General features: G+C 35.4%; 1 protein-coding gene across 1 annotated transcript in view; it reads right to left on the bottom strand.

Annotated features, from left to right (window-relative positions):
• The window catches only part of LOC134664721 (cadherin-23), a 60491-nt gene extending 48400 nt beyond the window's left edge, over window positions 1-12091 (bottom strand). Inside the window, exon 1 of the mRNA XM_063521470.1 lies at window positions 11953-12091. The gene's annotated coding sequence lies outside the window, so the exon portion shown is untranslated. The remainder of the gene's footprint in view (window positions 1-11952) is intronic.
• Window positions 12092-12801: the final 710 nt, after the last annotated feature.

The following is a 12801-nucleotide window of genomic DNA, read 5'->3' as shown; positions in this document are numbered from 1 at the left end:
ATTACTTTTCTTGTATTCTCATAATAGGTATCTACGCCCTTATACAAAGATTCAAGTTCCGCATTCCGCACTCACAAAATATCTGATCTCCATACAAACTTTCAACCCCTTTCTCACCACCTTGGGGGATGATTTTCAAAAATGCTTGAATTAGTTTTCATGTTTTTTAATTTATTACCTTTTTTTGCAAAAAGTTAAAGTTCCTAGCTTAAAATTAAATTTACAGCCCAAGACGAATTTTCATCCCCTTTTTAGCCCACTTAGGGACTGAATTTCCATAAACGTTGCAATTAATTTTTTTTGTAATCGGCTATTATGTCTTTCTAAGAAGTTTCAAAGCATTTGTAATGGATTCAAACTTTGAACCCCATTTTAACCCTGTTAGGGGATGAATTTTACAAATCGCTGAAATCACTTTTATTGTCTTCTAATAATATCCCCAAATACAAAGATTCAAATCCCGAGCTCGAAAAAATGCATGATATCCATACAAACTTTCAACCCCGTTTTCACCACCATAGGGATGAATTTTTAAAAACGCTGAAATTAGTTTTCTTGTATTTAAATATAATACCTTTTTACAATGTTTCAAGTTCCTAGCTTCAAATAAAATTTGCATCTGCAGACAAACTTTCATCACCTTTTTAACCCCTTAGGGGTTGAATTTCCAAGAACGTTGCAATTACTTTTTTTTTGTAATCGGTTATTATGCCTTTCTACGAAGTTTCAAAACCGTTTGTAATGGATTCAAACTTTCAACCCCTTTTTAACCCTGTTAGGGGATGAATTTTACAAAACGCTGAAATTACTTTTCCTGTCTTCTGATAATATCCCTAAATACAAAGATTCAAGTCCCACACTCGAAAAAATGTTTGATATCCATACAAACTTTCAACCCCTTTTTCACCACCTTAGGGGTTGAATTTTCAAAAACGCTGAATTATTTTTCTTGTATTTTAATAATATATCTTTTAAGGAAGTTTCAAATTCGTAGCTCAAAAGAAAACTGTAACCCCATACAAACTTTCATCCCCTTTTTAACCCTGTTAGGGGATGAATTTTACAAAACGCTGAAATCACTTTTATTGTCTTCTATTAATATCCCCAAATACAAAGATTCAAGTCCCGCGCTCGAAAAATTTTTTGATATCCATACAAACTTTCAACCCCTTTTTCACCACCTTGGGGGATAAATTTTCTAAAACGCTGAAATTAGTTTTCTTATATTTGAATTTGATACTTTTTTACAAAGTTTCAAGTTCCTAGCTTAAAATAAAATTTGCACCCGAAGACGAACTTTCATCCCCTTTTTAACCCACTTAAGGGTTGAATTTCCAAAAACGTTGCAATCACTTTTTTTGTAATCGGCTATTATGCCTTTCTACGAAGTTTCAAAGCATTTGTAATGGATTAAAATTTTCAACCCCTTTTTACCCTGTTAGGGGATGAATTTTACAAAACGCTGAAATTACTTTACCTGTCTTCTAATAATATCCCTAAATACAAAGATTCAAGTCCACCACTTGAAATTGTTTTTGATATCCATACAAACTTTCAACCCCTTTTTCACCACCTTAGGGGATGAATTTTCAAAAACGCTGAAATTAGTTTTCTTGTATTTTAATAATATATCTTTTTACGAAGTTTCAAATTCCTAGCTTAAAAGAAAACTTTAACCCCATACAAACTTTCATCCCCTTTTTAACCCCCTTAGGGGTTGAATTTCTCAAAATCGCTTCTTATCTCTTGTACACTTTATAAATGCAATCTGGTGTGCATATTTCAACTTTCTGGCTTTTGTAGTTTCGGCTCTGCGTTGATGAATCAGTCAGTCAGTCAGTCAGTCAGTCAGTCAGTCAGTCAGTCAGTCAGGACACTTGCATTTATATATATATAATATATATATATATAGATCTTTAAATAACAACATTGTGAGACCAGCTTAATTGAAGTCTTTATAAGATATATTTCGTTTTTAAAATAATTTGAAGTCAGGTAAGAGCACAATCATTAGGGTGGGTCATTTTAACTTTTTTTTTATTTCATAGGGGGCACAGTTAAAAAAAGGTGCCATTTGGTGATTAAATATTGCACATATTTTTAGCTTTAATTTTACTGCCTCCGGATTTTAGTCAAAGTTTTTGCTAAATGTATGGACATTATGAAAAAAAATGTTTCTTTTTGAGTACTTTTTTGGTATATTTATTCGCTCTGAACCTTTACCATGCTATTTCGAGCTAAAAATGGTATAACTTTTTAGCTAAAGTTTGAATAAAGAGGCGATACATAAATATACTCAGCAGACCATACAAAACATAACAATATTTATATGAAAACTTTGAAATCGATCCGGAGGCAGAAAATGAATTCTGATTACAGAATAATTTGAAATACTGTTTATTGGCATTATTACGCAAGTTTTTGTAACTGTGCCCGAAGGATAACTAATACTTTTTTTTTCTCCATACACGAGTGACCCACCCTAACAATCATGTCATAATTAATTTTATTTACTTATTGTCATAAAAATTTTGATTATCATTTATTTATAAGTACTCGAAAAATTATTTACTCGTTTAAATATAGAAAAAATAAATCTTAATTGTTTTTATAATTGAATAATTACATTCCTAATTTTGATTAGACTGTCTGAAATAAAATAATTTTATTTATTTTTTTAATCCAAAAATATAGGTAATATGTATTTGGAAAAAGTCACATTAAAGCCACAGTAGTGGAAAAAGTCACATGACGTACGGCCATATTCGAACAATGAGATACGTCAAATACTAGATATTGAAACGATATGGAATAGATATGTCAGTGTCAAACAAGTGTCAAAAGTGACGTTTTTGTTTGAAGAAATGTCAATTTTGACACTTGTTTGACACTGACATATCTAATCCATATCGTTTCAATATCTAGTATTTGACGTATCTCATTGTTCGAATACGGCTGGTAGGTACAATCAAAATCAAATAGGTAGTGACGGCCAAAGTGGCCACATATATCGAAACATATATTTATTTCTATGGTGACAAAGGTGTTATGATCTTATGGTATTTATTTAATGCTGAGTGCAGAAAAAATTCAAATGTTGCGAAAACTTTAAGCGATAAAAATGAAAAGTAAGAGTTTCTATTTATATTTAGATTAGACATGCGTGATCATTTCAATATCGTGGTAAAAAATAAAAGGCCAATCAAAGTTATGGTACGCTGTCCATTGCGAATCGGCCTATTTCGTTTTATAGCTGGTTTATGGATGAGGTCTAATGCCCTTGGTAAGTAACAATGTTATTGAGAGTAGAGCTTATTGCATTGAACTAATAACAATGTAAAGATTTTCTTGCGCCTGAGAGACTTTCTATTTGAATTTATTCCCATCCCACTAATCTACTTGTAATGATGGAGTTAACATTGTAATATAACGAGCTTATTATATATAGGTACCTATAGGTAAGTTAGTCGATCATCTATCTGTCTTCACAAACGAAATGAAAAGTGTTACTACCCAGTAATCTAAACTTATTTGAAAACAGCTAATAGAAAATAATAAATACACCTAGCTTACCTACAAGTTCCTGACTGTCCTTTTTATTGTTCAACTTTCTATTGAACCGAATTAGAACCATATTTTGTGTATAAAACATTAAAATGGGTTGTTGAGAAGTGACGTAGGAAGTTATAGGTATGTGTTTTAATCTCATTAACCAATTATTTATTTCATGTAATTTACACACATAGAAACACAAAACATTAAAAATACAACACATAAACACATTATTAGTTTACAAATAGATATGGTATAACTATATTGATATAACGTTAATAATAATGTTAGTAAAACCTTTTGATAGAGACAGACACAGATAACCGTTTTGTTAATAGGCATCGACCATTTATCGTAATGAGACGTTATACTATAGCCTCGTAAGACCGAGGGCAATATTGGCGCTTTTGAATTTGGAACTTTCTATTATTTCCATATGAGTTCAAAACTCGAATTTAATTTGTACTTGTACAAGTACACGGTGACTTACGAGGGTATAGTTCTGTATATTAAACTATCTCCTAAGACTGAGATGAACGACAGCAGCCGGCAGTCCCGCAGTTCCGGCAATAGAGCGGGTGAGCCGCTTTTTACGCGAAAGTATCTGGGCCTCGGCTATTACATTTAATTACAGGGCTCCATCCTTATTCAGATGTACCGTAATAACACACTATTTGTGGAAAGCAAACCAAATGTTTCATTAAGACATGGAGATGCTTGTCTTATACATTCACGGAGGGGACAATGATTCGGTCAAATTGTGTTTTTTAAAAAACTAATTATAGCCAGCATTCTATGAATGTAGTATGATACCTTTGGGTATGGTGCTTTGCGCACACTAGCGTCCCTCCCCCTCCCCCTGACGCAACCCCCCCTTTTAGCTTGAAATATGTCCCGGTTGAGAGTGTTTTGGGGAAAGTATACAATATAGGAAAAAAGTGTCAATGAAAGAAATGTTCCCTATTAAATTCTTAACAAAAATGGTTATATTAATTTTTTTGATACGATGCACCATATTGATGTTTTAGCTAGATGAACTACGACAAAATTTTACCGTTGAAAAACTTGTTGAAGCTCAATATAACATAGTACGTGACAGTACTGAAAGAAATCTTCACGAAGAATAAGCTTGCAAGCATTCTCCGTATTAGTTTTATTTCAGTACTATCACGTACTAACTTATATTGAACTTCAACAAGTTAATACATGAATATGGTGAGTCTTACCAAAAAGTTGTATATAACCTTTTTTGTTTAAAATTTATTAAGGATTATTTCTTACCTTGACACTTTTTTCCTAACTCTAATACTTTTCTCAAAAATAAAAAAAAACCGTAAACCGGGACATATTTCAAGCTAAAAGGGGGGGTTGCGTCAGGGGGAGGGGGAGGGACGCTAGTGTGCGTAAAGCACCATACCCAAAGGTATCATACTACATTCATTGAATGCTGGCTATAATTTGTTTTTCTTGCCCATACATTAGAACATAATTTAACCGAATCACAAGGGTAGAACAGTCATATAATGTAGGTAGGTAGGTACCTATGCTATGTTACTTACATAATTAATTATAGACCATTTCACGTTTTCACCTAACATTTCACCTCAATAGACTATCCAGTCCACTTAGGATAAGTACATACTTTTTTTGTTGAAATTCATTTCTAGTTTAAATGTACACGAACAATACCGAGCAATACAGTCAATAGGCAACATTGAAGCTAAATAATTCTATATGCAAAAGCTTTGGATCAATTTTATTTATTTAATATTGCGTTTTCGCTGAAACCGATTGGAAACAGCTGAGAAGGCTTCCATTTCCAATCGGTAGTGTTCTATTGCTCTGTCCTGTTGTTGAACTTTTGTTTCAACCCAATGCACCATTCAACTAAAAACCAATAAAAACGCCCACAGGTGAGCGACGCGCGCGCAGCTAGCGTGTCGGCGCGCTGGAGCATGCCTCCCCCGGGAACCGAACCTGGCCGTATCCGGTATCGTATCGATGCGATATGTTTTTGTCGCTGTTGCTGGTAATATTAAGAATTCATCATCTCTATACAAGGAGCTTGTGAACATAATTTCAAATGTGAAGTTTTATCTTAGATGCCTGTGTGAAATCTTTTGAAGATTTCAAGTTCTTTGTATTTATCTTTTCACGACACTGTCATTTTCTTACTGATTTTACACACTAAAATAGTAAAAAGGAAAAATTCTGTGCCTCGGGCATGATAAAATTTTCCTCGGACGGGTTACCATTCCTGTCACTAAACCCAACCTCAACCCCTATAATCCTCAAACTCATAACCCCTCAACCCTTGATCACTGAATCATGATCTTTATATCACATGGATATAAAGGTTCCTAGTTGACTGGAGAACCCGAATGAAAACCCAAGTGACACAGTTTTGTTTGTGATTAGGTACATACTTAATATTGTTCTCTTAGGTAGGTACATACCTTAGAAAGTAACATATTTTGGGTGAAATCTCTTCTTTTCTGAATGGGTATTTAAAACGTCAGAGTCGTAAAACAAAGTATAAAGTATACAAGTACACTCAGAATATTTAATAAAGTGATAAGTAAAGTTATACATGTATATTCGCTTTCATTATTACACTAGTAGCTTTTGCCCGCGGCGCCGCTCACGTGGAAAGTCCTTGCGTGACGTTGATATTTTAGTCTTCTCCTATAATTATTGGTCAATGGAGCGCGATGATTCAAAGAAAAATACTTGCAGCTTCCATTTGTAGTCTGACCATCTGTCTGCGGTTAATAGTTATTTAATGTTAGTGGAATCTTGTAGGAAAAATAACCATTTTTTTATTTACTGTTATTTATTTAAAGAAGTATTTTATAATGTGTTTTGGATCGCTTCTCTGTATCGCTTTCCCTTGTTTTTTCTTATTTAAGGATGACTCACGTTAGACCGGGCCGAAAGCATCACGAGACCGCCTGTCATGTCATTGAAAAGTAAGCGCCGGAAGCTCCGGCCCGGTCTAACGTGAGTCGTCCTTTACTCGTAATGCATGATAATTAAATTAATGATAAATAAGATGTAATGTTCTGAAAAAATGTGTCCCGCCGAATTTGTCGCCGGTCCCATATTGGCAGGCGCTCCTCCAATTTAGGTGGGACTTAAATCTACTCGAAGCAGAGGTGTAGGTTTGGAGCCGGTGTATATAGCTTTATTTGACGTTCATAAGCGCATTGTAATATGCCTACTTGAATAATAAACTATCTTTATTTTTATTTCTATATTTATCTTGTAGGTATAGAAAATAAAAAGTGACGCAGAATTCGCGCAAATAGGTACGGTGTAAATAATGAAGAAGTACTAGGTATGTAGTACATTGTTTTGCAACTTATACGAACTTTTAGGTATCTAGTTAAAAGATGTAGATCAATGGCCGTATTAGAAAATGACTCCCTGTTATGAAATTCAACGTACGCCTTGATAATATTTGTAGGATTCCGTATGTTAAAAAGAAAGAACACTAAATAGTTTCCATCTGTTGGTCAGACTGTCCGCTGTTGAACTGTTTTCACACATTGAAGCTAGAGTGTTGTATACTGCAAACTATATAAGGAATGCAGCCTTATTTGTACCTTCCTGCAGTCCCACTGAAGAATGTCAACACTGCAGTAACCTGGTTTCCACAATTATCACTTTACTCGAGCAATCATACCACATGTGGTCGCATTTCCGCCACATTTTGGATATACTTATTTTGTTAATATCCAGTTGGATATAAACAAAATATGTGATCCACTTAGTTAAGTGGATCACATTTTGGACATAAATAATAATAAATCGCTAAATATTATATACTTAATACGGTACTTTTACTTTAGAATTACGCATAAAACTTTCACCTACTTAACAAAATAAAAGAGACCAATTTAGACGCCGCAATTTTCCGTCCGTACAATTTGTACGTGCAATTATTACGCACGTGGACGGCTGACGGCACCCGTCATGAGTCGTTTATATGATCGTCCATTCACTAGTATCGAAGATTAAAAAATATTTTAAATTATCATTTGTTTTGGCATTATATCTATATAAATAATAAGTTACTTACCTACTTTAATTTGTATTATGTAGGTACCTACCTAGATACCGTGAATGACTAGTAGTTTTTAAATAGAGAGGTAAGAAAGCGAATCTGGTATAATCAAAACTGGTATATTCATAAAACTTTACGGGAAGTATTTAGTTAAATTATTACTGTGACAAGGTTTGAAATGGTAAATGTCTATTCATACTCAAGACCAATAGGCACCGATGCAAATATAAAGTTATTTGTGCCTACCTAGGTACCTTAAAAAAGAAGGTAAATAGCATGTATATGTGAAACACTGCTTCTCACCAGTGTTAACTCGGTTTGTATGGTAGACGGTTACATACAGAGCAGAGTATTTGGCTCCTTCCAACTACCTCTTCTAGCTTCCTTTTTCCTTTATGACAATCAGGAAGAATGCGTTTCCTCATTTGCAAGTTGCATCACCAAAGAGTAAGATGTACTTAATATCAGTGCTATCAGTGAATAGCTCATACGTACCTACTTGTTCGTAACAATACAGAGCCAGTTAAGTATGTAGACACCTTTTGCCATCTTTTACTGAGCAAATGCAACCTAAGGTAAACGTATTGGTGCTCGACGCGGTTTCAGTACATGTCATCTTGAAACTTAAGTCATTGTCAATAGAGGTGACAGCAAGGTGTCATCTATTGGGTATTAGCATGTCGAGCACTAGTACGTTTACCTTACAAAGACAAAGGTCAAGAAACTAATCTCCTAATATTAATAATAAAAATTTCTTGACGTTATTATTTTTTAAGGTTATTCCAGGTTCTATAAAAAGGGGTAAAGCGTAAAATAAATAGCCAGCACAAAATTACAGGACGTCGAAAATGGCCTGAATCGCTTCGAGAAAAGGATGGTACGGCCGTGCCTCTTTATTTTGCTCGAGTTGGCGGGGGACTGCCGTGCCCCCAGATAGTTTATAAAATGATTCATTCCGAGTAAAGTCCACAGTTCTAGATATTGCACCCTAAATACCTACCTAAAGGTTGTCTGGAAGAGATCGCTTTTTAGCGATAAGACCGCCTGTTGTTTAACCTCTTCTTTCTGTATTATTTGTATTGTTTTCTGTAATGAGGTGTGCAATAAAGAGTATTTGTATTGTATTGTATTGTATTGTATTGTATTGGTATTGAAAACTGAAAAACACGATACAGGGCTGCAGAAAACCCTGCAAGCAGCCTGTTGGGCCAGGCTTAGCGTAGCGTTCCATTCCATAGCTATAGAGTCTGGGTGGAAAGAGAGGAGTCGTAGAATGTATGGGATCCCATATATTTCGGGAACTCTTTCCGCACAGACTCAAATTTTAATAAGATATGCTATGCAAACTAAACTTCGAAACTTGACCACAGCAAGCGCGATTATTTGTAGGCTTATTAATTAATAAGTACCGTAAAACGGGGTGAGTAGGTTTCGCGGGGGAGTTGGGTTATGAATGGGGAGAGAAGGTTTGAGAGGGGGGTGAGAAGGGATTTTAAGGCTACTGCTACAAAAATAATGTATTCCAATTTAAAATGGGGCTATAGTAATACGCCTAATAAAAAAAAATCAATCCAACAATCTTCCAAAATCACCTTTGTATGAAAAACCCTCTCACCCCAAATACGAGGCACTACGGGGTGAGGTGGGTTTTCGTCTTTATCGTCAAAGTTATGAAATGGAGCTACCCAAAATAAAATACAAACTAAAATACAAACGTCCGAACCACTTATTTATACACCATTCAGTTTTCAAATGTAAAAATATTTTTTTTTATCGAGGTTCGAAAGTCAAATTTCACCCAACTCACCCCATTTTACGGTACCTACTACTGATGTTTTTACTTAATATATAATGGATTAATTTTTATTTATCACTATTAAGTAAATATAAAACATTAAATTAGCTTACAAATAATAATACAAACTATCTCTAAACTAAATAAACTTAAAATAAAAAGCCTATAAATAAAAAACGTCCCCCAAGTCACTGCCGATGGGCAGTGTGCCCAGAAGGCTGGCCGCATTGCCACGTTGTATAGCAATACTTATGCGTTGAGCAAAATACTGGCCAGCCCTCTGATCTCCTGCGGCATCTATAAGGCGCTCCGCTAAGGCCCTGTATATACGGCGCGCGCTTGGCCCCCACGGCCCCAGCGTTTCGACCCCAAACGCCTCAAAAATATAACTACTGCCAAGGGTGGCATATTTGCGGCGTTTATTATATATTAATTATACTTATCTAGTAAATGTAGAGTCATTTAGCTGACTCTAGCTTTTGAACGGCAGAAGGAAGAGCATTGCGACCCTTATAGGGTTGCTTGGTTGCAACGGAACATTAAACACTGGGATCTTGTATATGGTAAGATTTACAAATGAAGAATATTAGAAATAGAGAGAGTTAAAAAGTTTATAGTTTTTATGAATGGAACTACTTTTAATAAGAGTTGTTGAAGTAACCACATACCCACTTAAACGACAGGCGTGGGTATATCACACGTCGTTATATGTGGCACGGGACACCGTGCGATACCGATTATCATAAGATGATATCTCGGAAGGTATTGTCTCCACGTGTTGGGATTTCCCACGATTTCCACTGACAATACAATCGATAGCAACAATCACAGGAACCGATTCCGAGCTCTATCGGCTTTCGTACAAGAGAAATCTTCATTTTACTTAACCGCAATTAACTTGAGATTGACAGATATGTAGTTATGAATCCGTAAGGTTTAACATCAACAATAAAATTATGAGAAAATTTCACGCTAAGCCATTGTTGAAATTAATATAATAATGCAATAGTTTACGTCAAATTAATTTCGTAAAAATGAAAGTGTTATTGCTACTTGAAATGGTTTCTCATGGGGTTAATGATGTAAGGTCATAATAAGTAGGTATAGCCTGACAACAGTTTATTTAACCCTGAGATAGTGTCGCTGCAAACAGCTTACGTATGGCAATAATGTGCGTACGTCATGTATAGTCGGGGTAGTGGGCATTGGCTTCATGTTGATACTCGTATAATGTCAAAACAATGCTTACAGAGAATTCGGTTCTTTCAATAGAGGATATTACTGCAATGTTCTGCCGCCAGAGTGCAGCACTACCGACTCAGTAAATTCATAGACTAACTGTTTATTGACAAGTTTTCACAGACAATAAAATATGACATTGATGCATCAAGGCGGTTTGTTAACAAGAGCCTACCGGTAAACGCAAAAATCGAAATTTAGTTACCTGCCTCTTTATCGCTCGAATATGCAAGATTGATAGAGAGATTAGATAACAAAATTTCGATTTTCTTGTTTCGCGGTAGGCCATATGATTGACGTGACGTGTGATGTGTCAATGTGATTTGTTTACTGTATATGCCACAAAGGTGCCACCTAAGCAGAGCTTTGCCTAATATTCCCTATTTACCTATTCGTCGAAATCTGATTCTAAATATTTAATATTAAACCAAACAACTAACCAGTTCAATACAACCGCACTATAAAATGTCAATCCCGGTCATGTCAACAACCAACTTTAAAACATTGTTTATTGGAATGCTATGTAATCCTTCGTCTTTTTTAAGCTGTAAGTATTTGATTGCATTCACTACAATTTTTTTCACATCTTTGGATTTTTTTTGGCATGTTTTTGTAATAAAACCGTTTATATTTAAATGTATTCGTAGATATTTTCTATTTGTTTACATCGGTGACACTCGATGACATCCAACGTTCGTTGTCAAAGAGTACTTGTTGCCAGTAAAAGAAATTAGTACCATTGAAAATCCGCAAAATGGCGAGGGTCAAATAAACTGTTGTCAGGCTTTACCTACTTGAGAGCAAACCTATTAAGACACTTTCTGATGATGGTTTTAGTCGTAAAATTGACCTAATAATTCGATCTGTTACAGTCTAGTTAGCGCTATAATTTGTTTGTATATCGCGGTTGGACAGCTATTGTAGATTTTTGTAATCTATAGGTACCTGCTGTTGACACTAGATTGCGCTCACTTTTAAATTATTTTACCTCTACATAGAAATTAATACTTACACTACATTTATTTATTTATGTCGACTGAAATATTCATATAACTATGTAGTAATAAGTTAAATATTCTAAGTTAACAACTGCAGAGTAAACATTCATGGCTTCTGAATTTTACTTACTTATTTTTATTTAGTCGTATGATTCTACTAATTCGGCTAATTTGATAAGCACATAAAAAGTTTTGTGTTAAAAAAATTACATGATTATCTACTTAATGCTGATACGTTAAAATCTCTCCCATTGGGACACACACCAAAAACATAAAAGCTAAACTAAAATTAATTCACTTACTCCAGTTCGTCCTTGATCGCGTTCGAAATTCAATTCGCCGAACAACGATTCAGTCACTGCACTTCCTTTCCGGGCCGCTCGCGGGTCGCTTTCGCCCGACAGGTGCGAACAGAGCGGAGGTCGGTGTCGACTGCCGGTGCAGGCGTGCTGGCTGGACGGACGCGGGCCGGTGATCCCCGTAGACTGAGTCAAATTTGTGATACATGAAGTAATAATTTATGTGATTGATAATTTGGTTGCTGTGACACAAATTAACAGTCTAATGCGCGACAAGGGTGTAGGTGGTAGTCGAAAAAACTCGAAAAATTAAAAATGTCGAAAGAATATTGGAAAAGTCAGGTGATCATTTGCATACTTCTTTTCTACTTTCCTACTGTTAGATTGACGTTTACTATGTCACGTTCCATGCTTGATAGTGCCTCTGCTTATGAAGCTGTTATTCCTGTAATATTTTGTGAATACTTAATTAACCTATAATTCTTAGGAATTCATGGTAAAGCATGGATGACAGGTAAAATACTTCAGCGGCCAAAACATGGAATACCTATTATGTGTTCGAGAAGTCACAATAAAGTAGCACAAATGTGACGTTCCACTGTAAAAGGTACCTTATGGCGGCTGGCGCTTACGTCGCATAGCGCCGCAATAATATTGGAGCGGCGTTAATAATAGCGTAAGCGCCAGCCGCCATAAGGTACCTTTACCCGTGGCACGTCACAAATTGTTTTTAATGAAGACGACGTCTGGGCAACAGGGAGCCTAGCCAAGATGACAATCGTACATCGGCAAACGACAAACGACAAAGGATGTATCGGGATGACAGAGGTCCTATCGCTAAAGACGAAAATC

This window comes from Cydia fagiglandana, chromosome 1, assembly GCF_963556715.1.
Source record: "Cydia fagiglandana chromosome 1, ilCydFagi1.1, whole genome shotgun sequence".
Taxonomy (NCBI): domain Eukaryota; kingdom Metazoa; phylum Arthropoda; class Insecta; order Lepidoptera; family Tortricidae; genus Cydia; species Cydia fagiglandana.
The sequence above is the reverse complement of the archived record's forward strand: the minus strand, read 5'-3'. Positions and strand labels throughout refer to the sequence as shown.